This window comes from Triticum dicoccoides, chromosome 6B (genome assembly GCF_002162155.2).
Source record: "Triticum dicoccoides isolate Atlit2015 ecotype Zavitan chromosome 6B, WEW_v2.0, whole genome shotgun sequence".
Classification (NCBI taxonomy): domain Eukaryota; kingdom Viridiplantae; phylum Streptophyta; class Magnoliopsida; order Poales; family Poaceae; genus Triticum; species Triticum dicoccoides.
Genome location: NC_041391.1, coordinates 183,587,342 through 183,612,431, shown reverse-complemented (window position 1 = coordinate 183,612,431; position 25,090 = coordinate 183,587,342).

Below are 25,090 nucleotides of genomic sequence, written 5' to 3'. Positions count from 1 at the left end.
AAGGCTGGCGTGGCAACAGTGCTCTCACCCTCACCGCTGATGACAGCAAGCGGGAGCTTGGCGGAGAGCATTGTACACGACTAGACTCGGCCACACCCTGACGATCGACAAGACGACGCACACTCGCCCTAGGCACGCGGTGCCCGCGCCTAGGGGAAACCGGCGAGCCACAAGCCCACAAGCAGGACCCAGCTCGGTGCCTCGGACACCGACTATACGGACTGACCGACTCGGCATATTACCATTGTAACCCTGGGTGGGTTGATCTATTAAACCCCCCAGGAACCCACGCCTACGGGAGAGGGCAACAAGGGACGAAACTCAAAAAGTAAGAAACAGAAGCACAAGCAAGCATAGAACTAGCCACCCAACAACAGTACTGGAGAGAAGGAGCAGCCCAAGCCTTGGCCAGCTTCCTTCCTCCTCCACACAGCTCCAGGAGCAACATTGTACTATCAATCATCCAACCAGACTCGGTAGGACCAGGGGTGTTATCTCTCCGGAGAGCCCTGAACCTAGGTATGTCTGGCGTCCCGCGCCCGCGCATGCCAACCTCACCTCTGGAGCCCACCAGCGCCCTCGAGCCTCCTCCTCTCTTTAGCCATCCCTTGGAATCTGCTGTGCGCCCACCACGACAGTTGGCGCCCACCGTGGGGCAGCTCGAGAAGCTGGCCGGGAGCATGCTTCAGACGGGGCCCTTCTCCTACACCGACGAGTCCGTCGCGCTGGCAGATGACTTTGTCGGCGCACTCGCCGCCTCCTTCGCCGCGCTCCGCATTTTTGATGCACTCGCGGCCGACGAGTACCCTAGCGAGGTGCTCAGCTACTCCGACTCTCCCCTTTCCCTCGGCAGTGGCATTGCCGTCGGGGGGATGGACGTCCATGTGGAGGTTTACGTCACGGGTGATGGCGCCTCTTCCTTGTCGAGCAAGACGAGGAAGGCCGCGGAGGCCAGGGCCGCCGCAGAACGGACCGAGCCATCCGATTAGTTGCGCGCTGTGATGCAGAGCCTCCGCATCCCCATCGGCACCGACGTCGATGCCACCAATGTCGCTGAAGCCCGAACCCAGCTCGAGGATAGACGCCAGTAGATGCTGGACCTGTCCGAGACGCTGGCCGCAACCAGGCGCCGCCTGGAGGCCGCTTAGATGGAGCACGACACCGCTCACGGAGTTACGCCCGCCACAGCCGAGCCAAGCCGGGTCGCCGACGCACGCGCCCAGGGAGGAGCGATCGGTTGAGCCTTTGGCGCCGTCCGAACCGTCTACGAAACCCCAGTGAAGAACATGCGCGCTGCGGAGGCAGCCGCGGTCGGTCTCGACCTACTCACGGGCGAGGAGCTCAGGGAGCGCATCGGGCGGATGTGTGAGCTTCTCCGCGCCGCCAACACCCAGCAGGACCGCCTCAACCAGCTCGCCAAGCCGGCGGGTTCCAGCTTCGCCCGTGTTGGCGGACCCGGCGAACTTCTACAGACGGCTTCCTCGCCACTAAGAGAGGCGCGCGCCGGCGAAGCCCGGACTCGACGCAACCCGGCCGCCATCGCCGCCGACGCTCCGGGCAACGAGCCCGCCCCGGAGGCCCAGCACGGACCCGGCCAGCCTGGCCGGCGTCCGGCTCCAACCGACCCGGCCCCTCGGGGCCTGGCCGCCAGTCGACTCGGCCCGCGCGCCATCGACGATGCCAACGCGCGCCACCGCCTTGGTCAGCTTTCTCGCTCCTTGGGGGTCGAGGAGAGAGGCGCTATAGGGCCGGCGTGCTTCGGCCCACGCATCCGGGAGGAGCCTTTTTTGAAAGGGTTCGTACTCCCCTGCGACACCCCCAAGTACAATGGGATCGTGAAGCCAGAAGACTGGCTCACCGACTACACCACGGCCATTGGCATCACCAGTGCCAATCATCGTCTAGCCGTGCGCTACGCACCGCTCATGCTCCAGGGGTCGGCCCGCACGTGGTTGAACAGTCTGCCGATGGGCAGCATCAACGCGTGGGTCGACTTCGAGGAGGCCTTTGTCCGCAACTTCACGGGGACCTACAAGCGACCCGGTCGACCTAGCCAGCTCGCCATGTGCGTGCAGGGGCCGACGGAGACGGGTCGCGAGTACCTCGCACGCTGGACCAAGCTCTGAAACAGCTGCGAGGGCGTCCATGAAGTCCAGGTGATCCAGTACTTCGTCAGCGGGTGCCGAGACGTCATCCTCCTCAAGCACAAGCTCTTACGCTCCGAGCCGGCCACCATGGACGCACTCATGGTGATGGCGGACAAGTACGGCAACGCCGACTCCGCCATGAAGATCCAGGTGGGTCTGGACGAAGCCGGCAAGGCAAAGCCGGTTCCTCCCCCGAAGCCGGCCGGTGAAAGCAGCCGACAACAGCATCATTAGAACAACAAGCGCAAGGCTGACCAACCGGCGCAGCGTCACGACAACCGGCTCGTCGCGGCCGCCGAGCCCGCAGTGGACCCGGCAGCAAAGCGCCAGCAGACCGGCAAGATGGCATGGCAACCAGCCATGAGTTTTGAAGAGATGCTCGACGCCCCATGCAAGCACCACAGCGGCGCAAGACCCTCCACGCACACGCTGCGGCAGTGCCCCATCACCAAGCGCATCATGAGGGGAGATATTCCGCCTCCTCCGGCTCCGGCTCCAGCTCGGGGCGCGGGGTAGCCGCCTCCGCCTCCACCGCCGCCTCCCGCCGGCGGCGTGATGCGGAACAATGCCTACCCAGACCATAACACAGCCTACGTCGTCTTCACCAGCCTCGGCGATGACAAGCGCAGCGAGCGCCTTCTTCGGCAGGAGGTGAACACCGTCGTCTCAGCCAAGACGGATTTCATGCATTGGTCGGATCGCCTGATCACCTGGACCCGTGAGGATCACCCGACAGTCATGCCGAGTCCGGGTGGGTATGCCCTCGTCCTCAACCCCACCATCGTCACACGATGCACATGCAAGTTCTCTCGAGTCCTCATCGACAGTGGCAGCAGCATCAACATCCTCTACCGTGACACGATGACCAAGCTCGGCCTCAAGGTTGAAGACCTGGAGCCAACCAGGACCGTCTTCCATGACATCGTGCCCGTCCTTTCCTGCTCGCCCATTGGCCGGGTCCGGCTCGACGTCCTGTTCGGCGACAGCAGCCACTTCCTACGCGAACTAATTTGGTTCGAGGTGGTGGACCTGTCCAGCGCATATCATGCATTGCTGGGCCGGCCCGCGCTCGCCAAGTTCATGGCGGTTCCCCACTACACATACCTGAAGATGAAGATGCCGGGTCCCAAGGGTCTCATTACTGTCACCGGCGACTACCGCAAGTCTGTGGAGTGCGCCTGAGATGGCGCCAAGCTGGCCAAGTCGCTGGTCATTGCCGAGGAGCGGCGCCAGCTCGACTGGATCGTCGCCCTGTCAGGCGAGGCCTCCGATGCGTTGATCCCGACCTCGGACCCGGCCGACGAGGCTGCCTTCAAACCCTCCAAGGAGACCAAGAAAGTGAAGCTTAACCCTGTAGACCCTAGCTGCAGCAAGTACGTTGTCGTAGGCGCCCGCCTCGACAGCAAATAGGAAGGAGAGCTCGTCGACTTCCTCCGTGAGAATCGGGATATCTTTGTGTGGACCCCCAAGGACATGCCGGGTATCCCGAGGAAGTACGCCGAGCACAAAATTCACGTCCGCAAGGACGCCAAGCCTGTCCGTCAACCCCTCCGACGATTTTCTGAAGAGAAGAACCATTGGTGAAGAGGTCGCTAAGATTTTGCCGGCCGGCTTTATAATGGAAGTGTGTCACCCCGAGTGGCTGGCCAATCCAGTCCTTGTCAAGACCTGGCGCATGTGTATCGACTACACCAGCCTCAACAAGGCCTGTCCCGAGGATCTGTTTGCTCTCCCGCGGATCGACCAAGTCATCGACTCGACCGCCGGGTGCGAGCTCTTGTCCTTTGTCGGTGTCAAAACTGGCGGATCTCGGGTAGGGGGTCCCGAACTGTGCGTCTAGGCGGATGGTAACAGGATACAAGGGACACGATGTTTTTACCCAGGTTCGGGCCCACTCGGTGGAGGTAAAACCCTACTCCTTCTTGATTGATATTGATGATATGGGTATTCCAAAAGTTTATCTACCACGAGATCAGAGAGGCTAAACCCTAGAATCTAGCCTATGGTATGATTGTTATATATCCTACGGACTAAAACCCTCCGGTTTAAATAGACACCGGAGAGGGCTAGGGTTACACAGAGTCGGTTACAATGGAGGAGATCTTCATCTCGTATCGCCAAGCTTGCCTTCCGCGCCAAGGAAAGTCCCTATCCAGACACAAGACGAAGTCTTGAATCTTGTATCTTCATAGTCCGGGAGTCCGACCAAAGGTCATAGTCCGGCCATCCGGACACCCCCTAATCCAGGACTCCCTCAGTAGCCCCTGAACCAGGCTTCAATGACGACGAGTCCGGCATGCAAATTGTCTTCGGCATTGCAAGGCGGGTTCCTCCTCCAAATACTTCATAGAAGATGTTGAACACAAGGATAGTGTCCGGCTCTGCAAAAATAAGTTCCACATACCACCGTAGAGAGAATAATTTCCGCACAAATCTAATCTGCTGACGTACTCCGCAGTGTGACATCATGCCACGGTCAAGCCTTTACTCGGATCGTTTTACTGTTCCACCTCAGCGTGTTTAGCGAGGCGGTTTCCTTGGCACATCTTGTCGAAGCAGAGATCATGCCCCCTTATTCCAGGATTCTCATCAATACGGGCGTGGGTAACCCAACCGCGCCATTAACCGTGACGCTTGGGGGATAAGAGAGTTTTATTAGGCCGGTGGGGGCTCGTAGTTTCGGCCGCCCATATAAGGGGATAAGGATCTACCCTTTCCATTTACGCCTTCTTCCTCCTGTGCTTATCCGTCCCAATCCCGCACTTCCCACCTCAACCTTGTCCAATCATGTCTGGAGCGGGAGGTAGATGGATGGCGTCCTCCGTTACGGAGGGGCAAATCAAAAAGTTGAGGAAGGCCGGATACTTGTCTGACGACATCGCGCACCGGCTTCCAGATGAGGGTCAACTCATCCCCACCCCTAGGCCCCATGAGAGGGTTGTATTTCTTCCCCATTTCCTCTGTGGACTTGGTTTTCCTATTCACCCATTCGTCGAGGGCTCATGTTCTACTACGGCATGGACTTCCACGATCTGGCCCCGAACTTTATCCTCAACATCTCAGCGTTCATCATCGTGTGCGAAGCCTTCCTTCGCATCCAACCCCATTTTGGCCTATGGCTGAAGATCTTCAGCGTCAAGCCGAAGATCGTGGGCGGCCGCCAAGCGGAGTGCGGAGGCGCCATGGTGGGCAAGATAGCCAACGTTACATGGCTCGAGGGCGCCTTCGTAGAGACCATCAAAGGGTGGCAATTGGGGTGGTTCTATATCACCGAGCCGCGTGACCCTGAATGGGCAGCGGCCCCTGAATTCCGATCTGGCATTCCCACACGGCTCACATCTTGGAAAGAGACGGGCCTGTTGTGGGGTAATTCGGCAGAAGTGACCAGACTTCAAACCTTCATCAAGGACATGATCCGCAGGAAGATTAAACTTGTCACCGTAGTCCAGGTCATGCTCTTCCGCCGGATTCTCCCGTGCCAACGACGGGCTTTCAAATTGTGGGAGTTCGACCCGACCCGGCACCAGACTCTGTCCCGGCTCTTCGAAACAAAGCACGAGGATGCCTGGAAGGTGCTTTTTAAGAGCTCCGAGGTCTCCCCTCCCATCACCGAGGATCGCGGATTCTAAGCCAAGCACCAAGCCATGTGGGACCTAAACTCCCTTACCTTTAACAGGACTGGCTAGAGAAGTCCGGGCAGGTCAACTGTCCGGCCCCTTTGCCCGAAGACCCAGCGGATGCTCGCCTAACCAAGCTGCTGGTTCCGGCACCTCACGTGGTGCCGGAGAAGAAGGCCAAGATGAAGGCCCCGGGGACTCGAAAGAGCTCCCGGCGCCTGGTGGTGTCAGATTCGTCGTCTGACAGCCCCGATGCACCCTCCTCCTCTAAAGACGACGAGGAGGAAGAAGAAACCTCTCCCCCTCCAGGGGGGGGAGGAAGGAAAAGGAAGGCTGCCCCAACTGGGGAGGCCGGATGGTCCAAGAAGGGGAAGACCCTTCTGCCGGACTATGCCTCTGATGCCGAAGACGGCGGGGAGGAATGGCCATCCAGGGTCAAGCCCCTAGCAAAATCGTAAGTGCCCGGATACCCGAACAACTTATGGCGCTCCTCTATTATTTAGTATTTTCGGACGCTGAATTCAATCATGCAGTCCGCCCAAGGCTCAGCTCGGCGCTTCATCGAGCGGCTCCCTGGATTCCTCGGATGTGAATAGTGTTTCACGTCCAACGGCTTCCTCCCCGCTCCCTGCGGATGACGCCGAGGTGGAGTCCCAGAAGGGACTAAACCAGGAGGAGGTGGTCCTGGAGGCACCGCAAGGCGACCTCCCGGACTCCAGGCCCGAAGGGGGTAAGGCCCCAGAGGGATCTAAGTCCGGCTCTGGGCCGGGCACAGCCCCGGAACCATCAACGGTTCCAGGGTCCGACAGCCGGCGCCTTCGTAAGAAGGGCAAGCCTACGATGCCGGTGACCTCTGTCCAACCGGAGGCGCTGGACAATTTGCTGGAGGTGCTTAACGGCGCCTCCATTGATGAGGAACACCGCACTGTTATGAATGCGGTGATCCAGAATGTTCAGTCTGCCAAGAGCGGGCTGACAGAAGCCTGCACAAGCATGTTAACAGGCTTTGAGGTATGTATTCCAAACATATAAAAATGTTACCGCATAGACAGTAGCCCCTGATGCTCAGTTTGGCGTTCGGAAAGAAAAGCCGAGCTGAGGATCTAAAAAGATATACCCAGGAGTCTAACATAAATGTGTCAATATGGGAATGCAGGCTGCGCTGCTGACCTCTGCCGCACTGACTGCGGAGGTCAATGCATTGAAGGGGAGTCTCGATCGGTCCGAGAATGAGCTCGGCCGTGCCAAGAAGCAGTTCGAGGACAAGGAAGGTATGTGATACCTTGTTAAAGTAGCACCTTATAGAAAAGGATTTGGTTGCAAAAAATGACAGGAATAACATGGGTATCACAGGGGCCACGTCTGAGGTGGTGATCCTGAAGGAAGCGATTTCCAAGGCCGAAAATAGTACGGCCTTGGAGTGTGCCGATCGAGAGAAGCAGGAGGCGCGGGTGGCGGAGGTGCAGCAAGAGCTCCAGGCTCTCATGGAAAAACATGAGAGTTTGGAGCGTTACTCGAAGTCTCGAGAGTCCGAGCTCGCCTTGGCTCTTGAGAGTGCAAAAACCGCTAAGGCCGAAGCCCAGAAGGCCCTCCAGGAGATCGAGGCGATGAAGAAGATAGCAGCGGGTAAGGCCTTCTTTATGCAAAGAAAGAATATAAAAGTGAATTACCTGTCACTTACCCGGATCCGGAGCTCTCCAGGAGCTTTCGCCGATCTTCCCTGTAGTGTGTCTGATGCTACCGTATTCTACCGGGCCGAGGAAGGGAGCTCGACAGAGAAGGTATTCTGGTCCCAGTATGCTGAGGCCGGACATCCGGTGCCCCTGAGCGACCAGCTAAAGCAGCTGGTCGAGCTCCACAAGGTGGCCGAACAGGCCATGAAGGGCCTCATAGTTCGGCTGTGGCCTAAGGAGGCAATGCCTGGGAGCTATTTCGGTCTGGTGCAGCGGCTGGTGGACGCCTGTCCATGGATTGAAGTCATCAAGCATTCCGCCTGCATTGAGGGTGCCGTCGGGCCCTTGCCCGTGCTAAAGTGCATTGGGGTAAGCTGGACGCGGAGAAGCTTGCGACGGACCCGCCACCGCCGGGCAAGGAGTATCACACGCCTGAGATGTATTATAAGGGCGTCCTGAAGGGTGCCCGCATTATAGCGGGTGAGTGCTCCAAAGATGTAATTTTTTAGTAGACTCGCATGTTGTTATCCTGTGCGCTGAAAACTTTGTTCATGTGCGCTAAGCAACGCTTGTTAATTTAAAATATTACCTTCTGTGCGGCTGTTTATCAACTCTAAGAGATGCAAGTCGTCGGCTTCTACCCCCATGCCACGAGTGCTGGGGTGTTCGGGATAAACCTGAGCGCTCTTGTTCCCATTATTGGGTCCATCTAGGGAGGCGCTCAGCACAACGAACTAGGCCGCCGGACTTATAATGCTTTATCACTCTCACTTAGCCATAGAATTCTATAATTTTAAATTTTGGCAAAGCCCCTAGTATTCGGAAGACCGAGTTTGAATCGCTATCCACACCTAGGCCAGATAAATCCGGCTCCTCCCTCTAAGCGGCATAAGTCTTTAAGGACTCGAAAAACCTCGCGAACAGTGATCGGTCTCTCGCACTATCATGATGGTAAGTTTTAGCTTTCTTTACTGAGGTGTTAACCTAGCTCAACTGGGACACAATCGCAGTAGTTCTCCCAGCGCTACCTTAGCCAACAATGCGGAATGTAAGGTACCAAAACATGGGAGCCGGGCAAACCCAACTATTGACCCAAGACATGATTCGGAGCCGATGCATATAGTGCTATAAGTTCGGGGTGCCGCACTCATGAGAGTGTTCGGTCTTCGCACACCATATTATGGGGTACTTGAGCCCCTGGTGTATTGGCCGTACCAAAGTGTACGGTTGCATAATGTCATGACTGAACATATTTGTATAAAAAATAGATGAATACAATAATAGATAAGAGCTATGTATTGTTTATTAAAAAGAGTTGCTATAAAAGCAGAACGATACAAATAGTGCGATAAGCAAGGGATGGGATTATTTGACATGTCCCCCTCCAGGGGCAAGCTGCGGGTCTTTAAGTAAAAACAGGTATTTAACTCGTTATAGAGACCACCTGGACATTCGACGCAGCTTGTTCTCGCCCTAGCTGTTGCATGGTGTGTTCGGCAAGTGTACTGCCGGACAGGTCCTCTGAATAATTGGGTCCTGAAAGTATATATAAAAAAGGAAAACAGCGGAATAGGGAGCCCCTAAGTGCGGTTGAGCCGCATTCTGGGCATGCCGTAGTTGTGCCCCTCCCCTTATGCCCATGGTATTTTCAAAGCGTAATTATGTACGCATGGTACCGATATCACCATCTGGCGAGGGCTGGGGTTGGGGCCGCACTACTATGCTCGCTCAGATCATGCCAGCCGACTTTGTTGGAGGTTGCTTCGGGCGCGCTTGACGTTGTCCGGACGTTTAACACCCGGATTGGGGAGCTGCCTTGAGAGGCTGCTCTGTACTTCCGCCGCCAGGGCCGCTGTGTGCTCCTCCGTTCAGAGAGAGCGTTCGGTGTTTCCATTTACCGTAATGACTCTGTGAGGACCTGGCATCTTGAGCTTGAGATATGCGTAGTGCGGCACCGCATTGAATTTTGCAAATGTAGTTCGTCCGAGCAGGGCGTGATAGCCACTTCGGAATGGGACTATGTCGGAGATTAATTCTTCGCTTCGGAAATTATCCGGGGATCCGAAGACCACTTCGAGTGTAACCGAGCCTGTACAGCTGGCTTCTACACCTGGTATGACGCCTTTAAATGTTGTCTTTGTGGGTTTAATCCTTGATGGCTCTATACCCATTTTGCCCACTGTATCCTGATAAAGCAGGTTCAGGCTGCTGCCACCATCCATGAGGACTCTAGTGAGGTGAAATCCATCAATGATTGGGTCTAGGACCAATGCGGCGAATCCGCCGTGACGGATGCTAGTGGGGTGGTCCCTTCGATCAAAAGTGATCAGGCAGGAGGACCATGGGTTGAACTTTGGGGCGACTGGCTCCAACGCTTAGACGTCCTTGAGGGCACGCTTCCGTTCCCTTTTGGGGATGTGGGTTGCGTATATCATGTTCACCGTCCGCACTTGCGGGGGGAAGCACTTCTGTCATGTGTTGTTCGGCGGCCGGGGCTCCTCCTCGTCATCGCTACGCAGCCCCTTGTCTCTGGTTTCGGCACTTAGCTTGCCTGCCTGCTTGAACACCCAACAATCCATGTTGGTGTGGTTGGCTGGTTGTTCGGGGGTGCCGTGTATCTGGCACAAGCGATCGAGTATCCGGTCTAGGTTGGATGGGCCCGGAGGGTTTCTTTTGAATGGCTTCTTCCGTTGACCGGGTTTAGTGCCTCAGAATCCGGCATTGACTGCCGTATCCTTAGTATTGTCGCCATTAATGCGGCGCTTATGCTTGTTACGACGTGACCTGCCATCGTTGTCCTTGGTATACGAATTGCCAGGGCTCTTGGTTATGTTATTGCTACGAGCTAGCCAGCTGTCTTCGCCCATGCAAAAGCGGGTCATGAGTGTCGTGAGGGCTGCGATAGATTTCGGCTTCTCCTGTCCTAGGTGCCGGGCAAGCCATTCGTCTTGGATGTTGTGCCTGAAGGCTGCAAGGGCCTCGACGTCCGGACAGTCGACTATTTGATTTTTCTTGGTTAAGAACCATGTCCAGAATTGTCTGGCCGATTCCTCTGGCTGCTGGATTATGTGGCTTAGGTCGTCGGCGTCTGGTGGTCGCACATAAGTGCCCTGGATGTTATCGACGAATGCGGATTCCAGGTCCTCCTAGCAACTAATTGACTCTGCTGGCAGGCTGTTAAGCCAATGTCGAGTTGGTCCTTTGAGCTTAAGCGGGAGGTATTTGATGGCATGTAGATCATCACCACGGGCCATGTGGATATGAAGGAGATAATCCTTGATCCATACCGCGGGATCAGTTGTGCCATCGTATGATTCGATGTTTACAGGTTTAAAGACCTCGGGGATTTGATGATCCATTACTTAGTCTGTGAAGCATAGTGGGTGTGCGACGCCCCTGTACTGAGCTTTGTCGCGACGCAGCTCGAATGAGCTTTGTCTGTTGTGTTCGGCCTGGCCGTATTTGTCATATCCGGTGTGACGGTTATCGTCCCGTGATGTGGGGCGCCCATGGGATCCGTAGATCGATCTTGTTTGCCTTGCCTTATCCTCCAATATGTCTCGCAAGTCTGTTGCGTTTCCCTATGCTCTGGTATTTTTAGAGAGGTGCCGAGGTGCGGCTTGGTTTGAGGGCCGAAAGGCCTCTCTGTCGTGGCCACGGGGTGGCCGATCGGGCGCATCATACGCTGGTAATGTAGGTTTAGTTGCTTGCTCCTCTAGTTGGGGTAGCAGCCTGTGCTTTGGGTAACTCTTGGAGGGGCGTCCGAGTTTATACTCTTCGGCTGCCAGGACTTCGGTCCATCTGTCGGCTAGCAGGCCTTCGTCAGCTCTAAGCTACTGCTGTTTTTTCCTAAGGCTGCTTACCGTGGCCATAAGCCTGCGTTTGAAACGTTCTTGGTCGACGGGATCCTCTGGCACGACGAATTCGTCATCGTCGAGGCTTGCCTTGTCTTCGGAGGGAGGCATATAATTATCGTCCTCGACCTCTTTGTCTGCCGCTCTCTCATGAGGGATGGCTCCTTCGTCCTCCCGCGCTGAATCCTACTGGAGGGGGTTGTTTTCGGCACTGTCCGGGGTGTGGACGTCTCCGCTCCCGGATTCGCCGTTCTTGCTTTGGCGGGATTTGGAGCGGCGCCGCTAACATCGGCACTTGGGTTGCTTCTTGGAGGGTTCATCCTCTGCTTTTCCATCTCCATCCCCTGCTTTGGGGGTATCCACCATGTATATGTCATATGATGAGGTGGCCTTCCAGTGCCCTATAGGTGCTGGTTCTTGGTCGTCTCCTTCATCGGCGTCCATACCGTCGTTGTCTTCGGAGTCGAAGTCTAGCATGTCGGTTAGATCGTCGACAGTGGCTACAAAGTGGGTGGTGGGTGGGTTTCGAATTTCCTCATCGTCCGTATCCCAACCCTGCTGACCATAGTCCGGCCAGGGCTCTCCTAACAAAGAGAGAGACTTTAGTGAATCCAGGATATCGCCAAAGGGCGAGTGCTGAAAGATGTCCACGACGGTGAACTCCATGATCGGAGCCCAATCGGGTTCGATCGGGAGGGGTGCGGAGTATTCGGAGTCCGGAACGGAGTCCGGCACCTCGGAGTCACGGGCCTTGCAAAGGACTAGGCTGGTATTGGGCTCTATCGCCGTAGAGATTGTGGCTCCCGGGGCGGCGTCCAACCATCCGTCCCCGACTAGCACAGTCGGCTCCGAGTTAATGGTCGGAGCGAACACCTGAGCGGCACGCTGGGTGCTAATCGGCGGCAGAGCTAGATCATGCCCCTCGAGACAGTGCGGCACGCTCGGCCGTGGCTCGAATCCGTCGAAGATCAAGTCCCCGCGGATGTCAGCCGTGTAGTTTAAGCTTCCAAACCTGACCTGATGGCCAGGGGCGTAGCTTCCGATCTGCTCCAGATGGCCAAGCGAGTTGGTCCGCAGTGCGAAGCCGCCGAATACAAAGATCTGTCCGGGGAGAAAAGTCTCACCCTGGACCGTGTCATGGTTGACGATCAAAGACGCCATTGGGCCTAAAGGTGACGACACAGAGGAACTCTCAATGAAAGCACCAATGTCGGTGTCAAAACTGGCGGATCTCGGGTAGGGGGTCCCGAACTGTGCGTCTAGGCGGATGGTAACAGGAGACAAGGGACACGATGTTTTTACCCAGGTTCGGGCCCTCTCGGTGGAGGTAAAACCCTACTCCTGCTTGATTAATATTGATGATATGGATATTACAAGAGGTTATCTACCATGACATCAGAGAGGCTAAACCCTAGAATCTAGCCTATGGTATGATTGTTATATATCCTACGGACTAAAACCCTCCGGTTTATATAGACACCGGAGAGGGCTAGGGTTACACTGAGTCGGTTACAATGGAGGAGATCTTTATATCGTATCACCAAGCTTGCCTTCCGCACCAAGGAAAGTCCCTATCCAGACATGGGACGAAGTCTTCAATCTTGTATCTTCATAGTCCGGGAGTCCGGCCAAAGGTCATAGTCCGGCCATCCGGACACCCCCTAATCCAGGACTCCCTCATCCTTCTTGGACGCTTACTCCGGCTATCACCAGATTAAGCTAGACCCGGCCGCTGCCTGAAGACGTCCTTCATCACGCCCTTTGGGGCGTACTGCTACATCACCATGTCGTTCGGATTGAAGAACGCCGGCGCCACCTTCCAACGCTGCATGCAGAAATGCATGCTGCCGCAACTCAGCCACAACATCCACGTGTACGTGGACGACATCATGAAGACCAAGCACCACCTCACGCTCCTCGACGATTTGAAGGAAACATTCGCCAACCTACGCGAATACAAGGTCAAGCTCAACCTGGAAAAGTGCATCTTCGGTGTCCCGGCCGGAAAGCTACTCGGCTTCCTCGTCTCGGAACACGGCATTGAGGCAAACCCGGAGAAGATCAAGGCTATCAAGCGCATGCGCAAGCCGGCTCGACTGCGCGACATCGAGAAGTTCACCGGGTTCTTGGCCTCGATCAGCCGGTACCAAAGCCGGCTAGGCGAGAAGGCCCTCCCCCTATACCAGCTGTTGAAGAAGACAAGCCCGTTCGGGCAAGGCAGACGAGGCTTTCCAAGACCTCAAGCGCATGTTCTCCACCGCACCAATCCTGGCTGCGCCGACCGACAAGGAGCCGCTGTTGCTCTACGTATCCGCGACTTCGCGGGCGGTTAGCATGGTGCTGGTGGTCAAGCGACCAGAGAAGGGCAAGATCCAAGCCGTCTAGCGACCAGTCTAATACCTGAGCGAGGTGCTCTCCATTTCCAAGCAGAACTACCCGCATTACCAAAAAGATGTGTTACAGCGTGTACCTCACCGCCAAGAAGCTGAAGCAGTACTTCCAAGAGCACGTCGTCACAGTCGTCAGCACGGCCCGGGACGCCTCTGGCCGGGTCACCAAGTGGGCGATCCAGCTAGCCGGCCACACTATCCTCTATTAGCCCCGCACCACGATCAAGGCTCAGGCCCTAGCCGATTTCTTCGTCGACTGGATCGAGACCCAGTACTTGCCACCGCCTCCAGACTCGACGCGCTAGCGCATGCACTTTGACGGATCCAAGGTGCGACTCGGCTTGGGGGCCGGCATCGTACTGTCATCTCCGAAGGGCGACCGACTCCGCTACGCACTCCAGATCCACTTCACCGCCTCCAACAACGTCGCCGTGTATGAAGCCCCTGTGCACGGCCTCCGGCTTGCCAAGGAACTCGGCATCCGGCGCATCTTGTGCTACGGCGACTTGGACCTGGTGGTGCAGCAGTGCACTACAAAAAAAATACACTTCCGTGATGATACGTGTTTGTCACAGTAGGTCGCGGTTTTTGTCATGCATGTACATCGATGACAAATTTATGACATAATCAAGATAGTCATACATGTGCTGTCGTAGAAGTGTTCCATGACATTACCAAAATTATCATCACAGAAGTGTCCACTTCCATGACGATAAATCGCGCGTCACAGAAGTGCTTTCGTCAAGGGTGACCGACACGTGGCATCCACCGTAGCGGAACACGGTTAAGCTATCGGGTCGGGTTTTGGATCCGATAACCCGTTAACAGCCCTAACCAATGGGGATTTTCCACGTGTAAAATCATCATTGGCTGGAGGAAACACGTGTCGGCTCACCGTTGGGACAGATATCATCCACTCATTGGACGGAAGACGCCTATGATACGTAGACACGTGGCATGGCCCAACAGAGGCCCATTCCTGTGAAAAGGCCGACCTAGTAAAAATTAGCAGGCCAGCCCATATAAGGCCTACTTGTGTCAGGTCCATTTAAGCCCACGGCCCATACGAGATGTGCCAATTCGGCCCGTCAATGGCCCGTGAAAGGTTTGACACCATTGCAGCCCATCGTCAGTTCGAGCCTGTTAACAGCCCGCTATATATCTGGGCTCAATATCGGCCCGATGAGATTTCGGCCTATTAACGGCCCATTTAATGGATGGGCCAATTTTTAGGATGTACATCTTTTGGCCTTTTAGCGACCCATTTAAATGTTGGGCTAGTTTCCGGCCCGGTGTGTCTTTCAGCCTGTTGACGGCCCATAAATCTGATGGGCCATTTGTTGTCGGACCTGAGTTTCGGCCTTTTAGCGGCCTATTTAAGTGTTGGGCCAATTTTCTGGCCCGGTGTCACTTTCAGCCTATTGACGGCCCATAAATCAGTTGGGCCATTTGTAGTCGGACCTGGGTTTTGGCCTTTTAGCGACCCATTTAAGTGTTGGGCAAATTCACGGCCCTGTGTGCCTTTCGGCCTGTTAACGGGCCATAAATTAGTTGGGCCATTTGTACTCGGACCTTAGTTTTGGCCTTTTAACAGCCCATGCCCTTCATTGTCCAATACCAGCCTGGTTTCTCTTTTGGCCTGCTAAAGGCCCAGAACACAGTTGGGCCATTTACAATACGACCTGACTTTTGGCCTCTTAGTGGCCCATGGTCTTCATGGTCCAGAACAAGCCCGCTGTCTCTTTCGGCCTGCTAAAGGCCTACAATATAGTTGGGCCATATGTAGCCCAAACTTAGTAACTGTCTGTTAACGGCCCGTGAAATAAACCGGGGCCACTTGTTGCCCGCTTCGATGTCGGCCTGTTAACGACCCGGGAGGTAAGAGGGACGACCATTAACTTTCGGCCTAGTAACGGCCCATTAACTTAATGGGCCCACTAAAGTTCTTACATGTCTTTAGGACAAATTAGATAATTTGAGCCCATTACGACGAGCAATTATGCACAGGACCAAAACCGATCACGCAAAGGTACGGCATAAAAGGAATAACGTTGCACATCCAGCATATATTACAGGAAGTTACATCCACTGGGCAATCAAAGATTGATGCCAGTGCAAATAAATGAGCAGAACCTAACCATCTACAATGTCACAATCTGCAACCTCAGCACAGATGACGCCCATAAGCATGTGGGCAAGTTCTTTCTGCTTTGCTACACTGTCTCTGAAAACATTGATCAGTTGTTGTGTCGCACGACTCTGCACCTCTGATTCATCCACCATTTCCATCATTGCTTCAGCCATTAACTGGTCCACAAACATACATTTATTCCGTTGCATCCGAGATAGAGGATACTGAATAGATTCAGATGGCGATTTTGGCAGGCTTGTATTATTGATAGTGGAGAGTGTCTCGGCCACTGCGTCATAACATAAATTAGGATGGGAACCAAACAGATTAATCACGAGTTATTGCCATATTACCTGGCCTAGATTTACTGGAAAGAAACAATGGGGTTGCCTTGCTGTTTTTAGAGTATGTCTTCTTATCTTCAGCAGCCTGCACAAAATTAACACACTAGCATTTCTATCATTGGCCAAGTCAGATAATAGGAAAGCAACATTGACACAATGAACGTTTGGTCAAGTAGCCTACACCAAATTAACACAATATGCCACAACTATCATCAGCCAGGTAAGGTAGTACGAAAGCAACATTGACACAATGAATGAATGGGCAACCAGAGAAGCACTACAATTCAGTAATGTGCGTGATATGCGATAGTACATTCATGCAGCTCAGTATGCAAAACTACTAGGCAGTTTTCCTTACAAAAATCAACATTGGCGCCTTTAACATTTTGCTACAACTAATTTTAGATGAGATAAAGGTTAGATTCACGCCGATTAACAAAATACATGTTGATGTAAAAATATAGTGATATACAACAGGTACTACATCAGCATTGGAGCATAGAGAATTCCCGCAAGATATTTTCCTTGAATACGATCCCAATGGAGGAAGTCTTCTATCGTTTAACCTTATTTTCTAAAAGAGAGATGGGTAAGAAACATGTAGAAAATATGATCGGAATGCTATAAAATTTCATGATGTGAGGATATGCACACGCTTCTTAGAATGGAATTGACATTCTTTTGCTGGACTGGAGCGTACTAGTTCTTTGGCCACCGGAATCTGCTTATTATCAGTGGGAGTTGGGTTTCTCTGTGCTGGAGCAGTATCTATGAAAAATGGAGTTGGTTTATTATCTCCTGGCGTTTGGATCTTTTGCAAAGACCTGGTTTGTAACCCTTCAGATTGTAACAGAGCCGTCTTCCCCTTGCATGCCTTATATATAAGAATGGTGATTCATTTATAAAACATGCTACAGTAGAGATGGAATAGGTACTGAAGAATAGAAAGGCATGACATATTGACATGTATTCCCTCCATCCGGAAATAAATGGACGGGTGTAGGCGTATTTCCGTTCTAGATACATCCAGTTTTTATCCATTTCTGCGACATTTAATCCGTACGGAGGGAGTATGATGTAAGAGCTATGGATACGACAGGACAACACACTATAAAAAAATACTGAAAAACCCACTGCAGAACCAAAGTATTCAAACCCACTGATATGAGATAGTACACTCATGCAGCTCAGGATGCAAAACTACCAGGCAGTTTTCCTTACAAAAATCAAGATTGTGGCCCTTAATCATACATTTTGCTACAACTAAATTTAGATCAGATAAAGGTTGGATTCACGCCGATTAACAAAATACATGCTGATGTAAAAATATAGTGATATACAACAGGTACTTATATCTACATTGGAGCACAGAGAATTCCTGCAAGAATCTTTCCTCATAAACGATACCATTGCAGAAATTCTTCTATCTGTTAAGCTTATTTTCTAAAAGAGAGATGGGTAAGAAAAATGTAGAAAATGTGATTAGCATGCTATAAAATTTCATGATGCAAGGATACACACACGCTTCTTAGAATTGAGTTGACATATTTTTGCTGGACTGGAGCGGACTAGTTCTTTGGCCACTGGAATCTGCTTATTATCAGTAGGAGTTGGGTTTCTCTGTGGTGGAGCAGTATCTATAAAAACTGAAGTTGGTTTATTATATCCTGGCGTTTGGATCTTTTACAAAGGCCTTGTTTGTAACCCTTCAGATTCTAACATAGTCGTCTTCCCCTTGCATGCCTTGTATAGAAGAATGGTGCTTTAATTATAAAACATGTGACAACAGAGAGATGGAATAAGTACTGAAGAATAGAAAGGCATGACATATTGACATGTATTCCCTCCATCCGAAAAAAATGGATGGGTCTAGGTGTATTTCAGTTCTAGATACATCCTTTTGTATCCATTTCGGCAACATGTAATCCGGACGGAGGGAGTATGGTGTAAGAGCTAGGGATACGACAGGACAACACAGCAAAAAAAAACTAGTTGAATGTAAAACTATATGCTAGCGGAATACGTACAGAAATAACTAAGGCAACATACACGTGTATGATTGGGAAAATAAGATGGCATTGCAACAAAGCACTAGAACAACACTTCAATGTAAAAAAAGATGGTATGGCAGACAGATGAAGTACATACGGATGAATAACAATGCATAAGATATTCAGAAGCATGATGTCCAAATTAAGCAGATGGCATTGCGATAGAGTAGAATGACAGTACTTGAATTTGAAAACATGTTATCATGAATGTAATAGGTACTGAAAAATAGGAAGGCATGACATATTTACATGCATGATCAGCATGCTAAGCACATGGCATTGCAACAGAGTAGATACACTCCAGGACATTATATGCATGTTGTACCCATAGCACAGGCCAAGTTAGAGCAAGGACCTTGTGGGGTGAAGAGGATTCATCATCTTTCTGCAAGTCTTCTAAGGAACTGCCTTTGCATGTTCCATCATATTGGGTATCATTGACATCAAGTTTATTGGCCTTTACATTGCTCCCTGAGGTTCTTGTGGATATATCAGTGTGTGCAATTATATCTGACATGCATGGAAGACAACTAGTAGTTAGATTTATGTAAATGAGTGCATGTAGGAGACGACATAAATAGTAGTACTGGGGTTAACTAGCAGCAACAGGTCTCATAAGCTAAAGGGAGAACACAGATGAAAGCTACAGAATATGTATCGTTTGTACTTGAGATTAACTAGATGGCACACAAAAGTATTAAAGAACAACATAGGTAATAATAGAAGTGGTATAATACTATAATCACCAGCCCGTGGGATAGCGTTGGCTGATGGATGATAACTATGGAACAGCGTTACCTAAAGAACAAGTATCTTAGCTGAACTATGGAACAACGTGAACTCCTGAACAAGACCCATAAGAGATTAGCATGAATATACAGTGAAATGTGATGATCTATTTTCCATGCTAAGATGAATAACAAAGCCATAAATGTTGCACACAAGTAAGATGAGGGTACAACCTATCTGTCTGCCATCCATAGGAGTGAGCATCATGTGCTGACTTGTCGATGGCCCTGTAGTTGTTGTGGTTGTCCATGTCGGGCACGCGCATTCGATGCAGGGAACTGTTGAGTGGGGACTGTAGCTCCCTTCTGGTGTATGCTTCCCTTGTTGGAGCAGCTGCGGTGAGTCGGAAGACGGTGTGTCTGAAGATGCAGATAACGCATAATGTTAAGAACAACATATCTCTTTGATCCAAAGAAATACACTAAGAGATCAACAGCAAGGTACGAGAGTGGTCACATGTCTGTTGACTGAAGACTAAATTGGGGTCACACGATTTTATTTTATTTTAGTACTGTCCGATCTATGCCGGATGGCTTGATGGCCGTCTTGTGCCTCCTGGCTGACACTGTTCAGAATCTTCCCCGAAGAGCTAGCGACCAATGGCAGAGCAGCCTGCCTCCGGCGTCCGTGGCCCCGGCCAAAACCACGCTCCCCGCCCCACTGCACTGCCATGGTTGCGCCGCCCCCAGGCCAATCCACAAAGACTCCCCGTCATCTAGATCCGGCAGCGGCAGTACCTTCAACCGACCCAACTCTAAAAGATAGACATCTAAGTGCTGCTTCCGCGGCGAACTTGCGGCCCCGTACCCTTACGTTAGACACCAGCCAACCGGCAGCCTAGGAGCTCCGCTGCCTTGAGGGGTGCTGCTTCCCATTGGGAATCGATTGGCCCAGAATAAAAATTCAGATAACTGACGCCTAAATAAAGTGATTTCAAATGAGGGTACGACCTATCTGGCGGCATGGTGAAGTAGGCAGGCCCAGCTGCCGAGTCGGTGAGGCCGGCGCGGTTGCGATGGCGACTGGCGGCATGGAAAGAGCGATGTCGCCACAGTCGATGGCTATGCGGAAGCAGCACCAGGACTCTGGACGGATCCAAAGTTGGAGCCGCTCCGGCGCCATGAAGAACGGCGGGGGTGAATCGGCTCCGGTACGGTTCACACGGCCGTCGTCGAGGCAGCACCAGCAGCACGGAGTAAGAGGCACACGGCCCAGTCAGTGCATGACGGCAATTGGACAGCGTCTCCGGCATTAGGGAGGGCGGCTGTGAAATTGGTGCGGTGGGGGGCGCCATGGAGGTGGGGCTGAGGTTTCACGGCTCCGGAGAACGGAGCTTCCCGGGGAGAAGGTGATTTGGCACCCACGAGGTATGAATGGGGGCGGGCGGGGAGGGGGGAATTGGGAGGGGAGTGGAACCATTTCTTACAGACGCATTTGTCTGAAATGTGAGGGGGAGTTACAGTTCTACCCTTGCCTATAGGCTTCTCGGCTTGGGTCTGTGTACTGAGGGTCGGGGATAGTAGAGTAACTTCGGGCAAGGAGGGCGTGTTTTGAACTATAGTGGGCGCGAGCGAATTCGGGCGAGGAGAGCGTGTTTTGAAATAGTGGGCGCGAGCTATTTCGGGCGAGGAGAGCGTGTTTTGCCGACCATGGTTTATGAATTATTCGACACATGTCATTTCGGCCGAGGAGAAGGCGCGCTTGGATGAAGTTACGAACCTACCCTCGATGTACAATGGGCCAATTGATGCGTGTCCCACATAGGACGGTAATTTCACGTCTCCCATTTATTTGCTCGGGCGAATTCCACCGAGCAGAGAGGATGTTTAACGGTTCGTTTAAATTTTGGGAGAACGAGCATCCACGTCTACCTTACCAAGTCGATTCGAATCAAATTTTGAAATATTAGCTTGCCACTTCTTTTTTAGATGGAGAGATGATGCTCGGGAGTAATGTGTTTTTACATGCTCGTTGCTAGCGATTTACTATATGAAAAATAGTTGACCCACTCAAAAACGCGAATCAAACCCAAAATGAAATATCTCGATTCAATGAACTAGCTCGTTCAGTAGGTCAAAATAGTGAACTAAATCCAAAATTGAACACCTCAATCAAGTAGCATGTTGTACAGTATTATAGTAATGCATGAACATGTTGAAAGTCAAATTAATGAACTTGTTTGATATACACATTTATCCGTTCATGTGTGGATTGCAGACAACATGTTCTCCAATTTAAATATTTGAATGCAAGTTTATATTGAAACATGGTTTATATCAGTCTTTGATGCATAAAGCGCGACCTCCCCCTCTCTCGGACTCCTGTTCTCTCTCTCTCACTCACTCTCTCGCCGACAATCTTCAATTCTGTCGCACGCATCCGACACAAAAACCTTGTTGGTCCCTCTCCCTTTCTCTCTCTCTCTCTCTCTCTCTGTGTGTGTGTGTGTGTGTGTGTGTGTGTGTGTGGAGGGGGGGGGGTCTTTCTAGTTCGCATTCATATATACACCATATATAGGTCTCTCTCGCACACTATGTATGATACTCTAGCTAGTCCAAGCTAGATATCTTGGGTGCACTCATCGTATGCACACAAATTCCTTGGCTCTTTGCCCATAACTCTCTCACGCACCACTATGTCGTCTCGGAGCTCTTCCCCCCTCTCTCAAACTCTCCATCCACCTGGGTCACACATACACATGCATATCTCACTCGCACTCGATAGGCCCATCTAAAACTCTATCTCTCTCCATCGTTCTCTCTCCATCTCACACGCACACACACACACACACAATCTCATGCCCAGCTAGCCAAGTATGATGGTCTCTCACTCAATTGTAGGCACACGCAGTCCCCCGTATATTTATATGACTAGCTAATCTTAGTCTCCATCACAAACATGTGCATGGTCTATATCGATTTCTCTCGGGGCATCTGTCTATCGCTGTCGGTGTACTAGAGTAGGGGTACCCTAGTATCCCGAACTTGTGCACGGGCAGTTGTAGCACCCTGCGGCAAGGCTTGCCGGGTGACTGCCAAGGTCCTCCGTGGTTCCTTTGGAGCCATTCAAGAACAAAGTATTCAAGCCAAGGAGACAAGGCCCCGGCAAGAGGAGCTTGCCAGGAAGACCAACCAAGGCATCTCAAGGAACTTGCCGCGACGCGCCACGCGTCCCGGCGAGGCCCGGTGAGCGACAAGCTTCCGGACGCAACAAGACAACAACCGCGGCAAGGCGCTTGCCGTGGCAAACTACCACTCTGTACCCGCGCTCCAGCACATCCACCAACATGTCGCCCTGGGACCTTTCCAGGCGCGCGTGGCAAGAGGCGGTGCGGCCAGCGGTGCGCGGTGGCAAGCGTCGCTGACAAGATTGCCATCGTGGCATGCGGTGGCGTCCCTGACGGTCCCTTTTTGTACTATTTGGGCGACGTAGATGGGCATTTAATGCCTTTGTCCCCTGCCGTCAGGGTTAGGTATGATACACTGTAAAGGTAGTTGTACCAACCGCAATTCCTTTTCCATTTTTACCCTTGTCTACGTTGCCACCTATCGGAGACCCCTTTAGCATATAAAAGGAGGCCCATGCGCAACGTAGAGAGGGGTTGGAAGGCAGAAAAACACTCACGCTCGGTCTCGTTAGCAGCTAGTGTGTACTGTAGCACTCAGCACTCCCGAGCAAGAACTCAATACACTCAGACATGCAGCAGTAGGAGTGTTATCTCTCCGGAGAGCTCCGAAGCTGGGTAAACTGCTCGTGTGCTTCGCCTCGATCCGCTCTTCGTGCGATCTCCGCCCCCCGCGGAACCGAAAGGGGCTCGGTCCGCTGGTCCCATAGGTGTTCGTGGATCAGTTTCCCCGACATCTTTGGCGCGCTAGGTAGGGGGCATCGAGGTTGTGTGAACCTGATACGACGTTCACACGAGCTAGATCTTCATCTTCTTCATCGACATGCCACCGAAGAAGAAGGCTTCGGCGGCAGCTGTTCCGTCCACGTCGATCCCACCACCACCGGAGCAAACGGGTGGTGGGGTAGACGCCGGCAGAAGAACAGACATCAACGAGGGAGCTCACGGTGCTGCCAGGTCCAAGGACAAGGCTGCGCAGACCTCGGCGTCCGTACATGCACCGCGCCCATCTCAGGAGGCGCAGGACCGACAACATCACGGTATTCGCAGTGCCTTACGTTTGTTGGACCAAGATCGAGCTGGTGGATCTCGGGGTGCTCAAGACCCGCATGCACGCCAACATGCTGGCACGAGCGAGACACGATCGCCTGGACGGGATACTACTCCTTCTAACATAGTTAGAAGTCCGAGCATATCCCGCTCCTCGCGCCGTTCGCCACTACCGCCCACCACTCCAGCAGAAGCTTTGGCGCGAGCTCAACTGCTCCTGGATTACCCTCCAACGGCAGACAAGATCGATGACTGGAGGGCCGCCATTCGGAGTCTCACCGGCTTCGCCAACGGCGACACTCCGCGGCAGCTGAGTACATCGCTGCCACGGCAGGACTGCCAGGCACGAGTCGATGGCGATGAAACCGGTGGGGGTGCAACCACCATGCACTCTCCACCCCGAAGGCCAAGATCGCCGCCTCGCCGGATCCACCTCGACAGCGACTCCACCGCATCATCAGATCCACGAGCTCGTCGCGATCAGCGCCAAGTTCTTCACGAACGACAGCAAGAAGACGCTCGTACTCGCATCGAGCGCCGAAGAGAAGCGCGGCGTCAATCGGACCAGTGCGCTGGGCCCTCTGTCGACATGCATGCACCATGGGAACCAGGCGACTTGCCATACGCGGTAGTTTGCCCTGCGTTCACTCGTGAGCTGCGGCAAGTCCAGTGGCCCAGCACAAAGAATTTCAAGCCAGACGTACCAGAGAAGTACGACGGCAAGTCGCATCCATTGGAGTTCCTTAGCATCTACACCATCGCGGTGCAAGCTGTCGGGGGGCGGGACGACAAGATCCTGGCCAACTACTTCCCGCTGGTGCTCAAGCCCAATGTCAGATCCTGGCTCATGCACTTGCTGGACAACTCCATATCCTACTGGGCAGACCTATGCCATCAGTTTGTCGGCGCCTTTACAGGCGGCCACAAGCCTCATGGCCAAGAGAGCGACCTTCATCTGCTTGCCCAGAAGGAAGGAGAGCCCCTGCGCAAGTACATTTAGAGATTCAGCTGCGGACAGCACAACATCCCAGATGTCCACCCTGCCGCGGTAATCAGCGCATTCCATCAGAACGTGCGAAACCGCAGGATGCGGGAGGAGATGGCGATGTGCAAGATCAGAGACGTCAGTGAGCTATATGCCCTGGCCGACAAGTGTGCATGTGCTGAGGAAGGGAGGAAACTCCCCGGAGAGAATACAGAAGCAGGAGGATCTGATAGTGAGGAGGCTGCCCCGGCAAAGAAAAACCGGTGGCGGAACAACAGGAAGAAGAAAGGCAAAGATGTGCTAGTGGTTGAGCAGTCCGACAATGGAGGTGGCACCAAGAAAGCCAAAGCTTGTAGCTCCGGCAAGGAGATTGCCGCAGGCACCAACTACCAGGCTGTGGCGGTCGCCGACAAGCAGGACAACACCAACAAGCAGTACTGCAAGATCCACCGCACCAAGGGCCATGACCTCTAGAGCTGCAAGAAGGTCGAGCAGCTTGTCGAGCAGTAAAAGGCTGAATATGAGCGACGCGACAGAGAAGGCCCAGGAAGGTGCTGGAGGAGCCGGCAAGAAACGCCCCAGCCAAGGAGGACGCTGCGGCAAGGCCAAGCAGCGGCAAGGAGACAGACCTCCCCGCGGCTGCGACAAGGATGAAGATGACGACAACGATGAAGATATGGATGATGACGAGACCGATGAGCCGGAGTTCCAGAAAGCCATAGAGGTCCTGTGCGTTGACGGAGGTGCTTCTCTGCATACTTCACACCGCCAGCTCAAGCAGTGGGTGCGGGAAGTCAATGCGGCAGAACCACTCGTCGAGTCACGCAAGCCTCTGAAATGGTCCAGCACGCCTATCATCTTTGATATTGAGGACCACCCTAATCGCATAACTGCGGTCGGGTGCTTGCTGATGTTGGTTTCACCAACTATCCGCA